Source organism: Sinocyclocheilus rhinocerous, unplaced genomic scaffold, assembly GCF_001515625.1.
Source record: "Sinocyclocheilus rhinocerous isolate Xijiao unplaced genomic scaffold, SAMN03320098_v1.1 scaffold1074, whole genome shotgun sequence".
Classification (NCBI taxonomy): domain Eukaryota; kingdom Metazoa; phylum Chordata; class Actinopteri; order Cypriniformes; family Cyprinidae; genus Sinocyclocheilus; species Sinocyclocheilus rhinocerous.
In genome coordinates, this window is record NW_015642525.1 from 280,667 (window position 1) to 286,383 (window position 5,717).

The following is a 5,717-nucleotide window of genomic DNA, read 5'->3' on the forward strand; positions in this document are numbered from 1 at the left end:
GTCTTCTTATCGATCCACCAGTTCACATTTAAAGCTCTGCGTGTTTGCAGGGTAAAAACATGGGTCGATTTTCGCATTGGTCTGAACTCTGAACAAAACTACAGTTTTATTGAAAATGCTCATTAATTCTCTGCCAGCAGGTGGAGCGTTTTGTAGAAATATAACTGTTTCCCCGGTAACGGCAGAACACAAAGCAGTGCAGCACCGGACTTTGAACCTGCAGCACTCATGTTTATTTAATGAAATCATAGCCTTTTTTAAGTTTAATCTTCACATTTAGCCATATCGCAATTCTGGTCTTTCCGTCCCCATGTTTTGTCCATTTACTGTAACTACACACGGAACACCGTGTTTCCCCACGGGCCATTATTACTGACGCACAACCCGATAAACGCTGGACCAGACCATAGACTGTATAAAAACAGGGACCAGCCTTTAAAAAAAAAACGCTGGACATATTTAAGACCATAAATCAATATGGTGGCTAGTTATAATGTCCCTACGTTAGCTATGTTTTGTGAAAGACTAAACGCCATAGTGGATAAAAATACCACAGAAAGTAGGTTAGTCAATATCACACGAAGAGTGACAGTTTTCACCTCTAAAATTAGCATGATTACAAATGTGATTTTATTCAACAGTTCAATAAACAAGAAGGTAATATTATGAGACTTACGTTTTAGACACTATATTGCCTGTTTTTGCTTTATTTTGCCAACAAAAAAATTCCAAACACAGCCACAGCGCTGTTTTGCGTCTCTGTGCAACATGACGGCGATTCGTTCCTGAATGAATCACCCGTTTAAATGATTCGGTTCAATCGTAATGATTCACTTCTTAACAGTGACTTGCTGCCACCTGCTGGCAGTTTTTATTTCACATTTAAAGAATCTTTTCGTTTTAAAAATAATTTTAAATATCAGTATTCAATGTTTTATGTGTAAAATAACAACATTTTATTTATGCATTTGTAACTGCAGGTTAAATGCATTCATGTCCCTCTGTGTGGGAAATTCTTCCCATGCAGCTTCTGTGTTTCCTCTGCATTGCAAAGATGAATTTTGATACTGATATCATTTGGTAACAGCCCAAATGTCTTTTATTCTAATTGACTGATTAAATGTAAGAATTTGACTCAAAAGATGATGCACACTTTTAGAAAAAAAGGCTTTATAAAGGTAAAAATGCCCATAAAATGTAAAAATCAATTTAAACTTATTGGAACAGATTAATTTCTATCACTGCTGTGAACTGACCAGCACACAGAATATGAAGGATATCAAAAACAAGTTTTACACACACGCACACACACACCAGTACGTCAAGGGACATTTAAGAGGGTTTATTCTCCAAACTCTAATTTCATGTTGCAGAAAAATGTGTTTAAAAATTGTGTATGCTCTCTTGTTCTTGGTCCAAGTTACCTTCCGGTCCACTTATTTTTGCCTCTCACAAAAGCCACAAAGCCTTCCAAGAAGACAGTAAAGGCTTATGTCATGCTTGAGCTTTAGTTAGGCTGAAACTTGAAAGTTATGTTGCACGACATAAATGCAATGTTTAAGTATTATTATTATTACTATTATTTTGATTTATGCCTTAGTTTTAGATCTTGCCCTACTCAAGTCTCTCTAAAACGGACACATAATGCCCATAAAAATGGACTCTTCTCTAATTAATTCATAGGAAATCCTTTCTTTGAATGAACACACATATACTTCAGGTCATTGTGTATGTTGTTACCGTTCTTGTATATTGTCTTTTGTATTGTGTACTGTTTTATGCATGCTTATGATAGAACCACTCATTCATGTAACCTTACATGTACCATGTTTGGTCTCTATGAATTCGTCTTCGGATGATCTAATTGAGTGTGTATATTATATGTTTATACCTATGCAACATATTAGTGTTCTAAGAATCTGTAGTAGTTTTTGCGTCAACACCCAATCAAATTACATATGCAAAATACCATGCTCTAAGACAAAGAGTCGTAAACTTTCCCTCCAAAAGTGAAAGTCACTATTGGCTCTGTGACCTCCCGGAGGTGTGAGCTCAATAGGAGATATTGATCGGTACTGCATCCGGACGCTCGTTCCAGGCCAAGGCAATGCAAGTATCGTACATTTAACTAAACGAAACAGAGGTTTAGTATAAGCTGTAGACCCCATTCTAAAACGGCGCTGATGGTTTCACTCCGGTGGTTAACTGACTCTTTTCATAGCTTCATTCTCTGTTATTTTTTCCTGACGGCTTCATCCATCAAGCCTCATTTGCCCTTTCCCATGTTTGTTAGACTAGTTTGTGTTAGTGTTCAGTTAATAAAACTCTTGCGCACAAATGACATGAGTTTCTGATTCTGCCTTGCAAATTAATGTCCCTTTACGATTTTGATCCTTACTACATGCTCTGATGCATTAATACTGTATGTAAGTATTTTCTGTGGCCACGGAAATATTCTTTCCTAGAGTTGATATGAACTTACACTGAATGTTCGCTGGACAAACAGATTGGTTGATGGCAGTGTTAATTTTGACAGCAAATTTTTATGTAGTTTTACTCAGTCTTTTGACTAAAATGCCATTTAGTTTTAGTCATATTTTAGTCACCTGAATTGTTTTTAGTTTTAGTCGACTAAATATCATAAGATTTTAGTAGACTAAATCTACAGTAAATTTAGTCGGCTAAATTCTAATGGGTTTAGTTACAGTGTAATGCATTTAAGCATTTCTCCAAAATTTCCAAACTCATTATACAGGTTTGATATTAAGGGTTTATCATGATAGACAACGATTTAACTGCGGTGACACACATGCCTTTGTTAAAATTAAATAAAACCACTTCTCATAAAGAACAAGAACATGGTCTTCTTTTTAAATGAAATACCAATGGTTATATAGGCTAATTATGCATTCTTTATAGCAACTTGTTTACCATATTCTTGATTCTTTCAAGCAGACATTTCTGTAAATAAATTTAGATTAATCTTTAGGGCTACTAAAGTTTTTCAGTCAAGAGCAGTGAGTGATTTTCGGTCTTTAGTTGCTTGATTAACATCAATGACTAGGACAATAGCAACTAAACTAGGCTGCGGTCCCTTTAAAACCAAACGAGAGTTCTCCTTACTGTTTGTGTTCACTTAAGACGTAATCAACTGTGTTTACGTGAATACTCGTCAAAATGGACAATTCGACATCATTTTGTGTGTAATTCTCAGTTCATGCGATGTGAAAGCGTAGGCCTACTCACTCGATGTGTGTGTGTTCAGAAAACCGGACCGAAATGAGTTCTCTCTTGCGTCGTCAGATTTATTTATATGTCTGCTCATCTATTACTCCCACATAATAACAACATTTTTTAAAGTTTTATGTGACGTGCAGCAAGTGTACTTTAACTTACAGGTGCATCTCAATAAATTAGAATGTCGTGGAAAAGTTAATTTATTTCAGTAATTCAACTCAAATTGTGAAACTCGTGTATTAAATAAATTCAATGCACACAGACTGAAGTAGTTAAAGTCTTTGGTTCTTTTAATTGTGATGATTTTGGCTCACATTTAACAAAAACCCACCAACTCACTATCTCAACAAATTAGAATACTTCATAAGACAATAAAAAAAACATTTTTGGTGAATTGTTGGCCTTCTGGAAAGTATGCTCATTTACTGTACATGTACTCAATAACTTGGTAGGGTCTCCTTCTGCTTTAATTACTGCCTCAATTCGGCGCGGCATGGAGGTGATCAGTTTGTGGCACTACTGAGGTGGTATGGAAGCCCAGGTTTCTTTGACAGTGGCCTTCAGCTCATCTGCATTAGTTGAATTACTGAAATAAATGAGCTTTTCCACGACATTCTAATGTATTGAGATGCACCTTTATGTCCCGCCGGTTTATATGTACACATCTAACCTCCTAACCACACAGCAGATTCGTTCTGAAATTGAATAAATCTCTTCCCAAATCGTCCCTCCCTAACGTTTTCATCTCGTTTTTTGTTCGTTGATGAAAATATCAATATATTTTCGTTATAATTTGTCATTCAAAAAGAGTTTGTTCATTATAGCCTCATTGTCAGTGGAAAAAAAAAAAAGTAATTGACGAATGTTATGACAAATTATTAGTCAACAAAATTAACAGGTTGATGGCAATTTAATTCAGCTACAGTTACTACTGGCAGCGGATATAAATAATTGTAATTAATCATAACTGTAATATGTACATTTCCCTTTTGAGCTAATTTGCTCAAATTTATTGCACAATTTAAGACCTTAAATTTGATACAATTAAATTTAAGACCACGCGAAAACCCTGGTACAGAAGCCTGGACTCAGAATGCATGACCTCACAAAAGGTCGTGGAACCTTGGTTTAATAGTGTGGGGGATCTACAAGCCTGTTTCGACCTCACTGATTGGAGTGTTTTTGATGCTGCTGCCACCGATCTGCACGAGCTCACAGAGCCTGTAACATCTTATATCAGTTTCTGTGAAGACATGTGCATTCCTACTAGGACTCATCTAACTTACAACGACAAACCATGGTTCACTGCAAAACTCAGACAGCTCTGTCAGGCGAAAGATGCTTACAGGAAGGGGGACAATGTCTTGTATAAACAGGCCAAATACACACTGGAAAAGGAGATCAGAGTGGCAAAGAGGAATTAGTCTGAAAAGGACTCAGTTCACTTCCAGCAACTCCGCATCAGTGAGGGAAAAATCTGAAAGAGATCACCAACTACAAGACACCATCCCCCAGCACGGTGGAGAATCAACAACTGGCAGATGATCTGAATGAGTTCTACTGCAGGTTTGAAAAAATAAAATAAAATACCCCACACCCGCTTTGAACACCTCTCCACACAACCAGTCACACCTCCTGTAACCCCCCTCTCCCCCACACCTGCACCTCAAATCAGTGAAGATGAGGTGCGCCAGGTCTTCCGGAAGCAGAAAAGGAAAAAAAGCACCAGGCCCAGATTGTGTTACACCAGCCTGTCTGAAATCCTGTGCTGACCAGCTGGGCCGCCCCCGCCCTGGCCCCCCATCTTCACACAGATCACTGGAGCGGTGCGAAGTCCCTTCATGCTTCAAACGCTCCACCATCATCCCCATCCCAAAGAAATCCAAAATTACAGGACTAAATGACTACAGACCTGTGGCTCTTACGTCTGTCGTCATGCAATCATTTGAAAAACACCTGAATGACATTACTGGACCCTTGCTGGATCCTCTTCAGTTTGCCTACAGAGCAAACAGGTCTGTGGACGATGCAGTCAACATGGGACTGCACTATGTTCTGCAACATCTAGACAGACCAGGGACTTATGTGAGGATCCTGTTTGTGGACTTCAGCTCGGCCTTTAACACTATCATCCCAAACCTCCTCCTGCCCAAACTAACTCTGCTCTCCATGCCCACCTCCGTCTGTCAGTGGATCAACAGCTTCCTCCCATCCAGCACCCGTACGATCAGCACTGGAGCTCCTCAGGGTTGTGTTCGCTCTCCACTGCTCTTCTCCCTCTACACCAACGATTGCACATCTAAAGACCCCTCGGTCAAGCTCCTGAAGTTTGCAGATGACACCACACTTACCGGCCTCATTCAGGACGGTAACGAGTCTGCTTACAGACAGGAGGTTAAAGAGTTGGCTGTCTGGTGCAGTCTCAACAACTTGGAGCTCAACACGCTCAAAACTGTGGAGATGACCGTGGACTTCAGGAG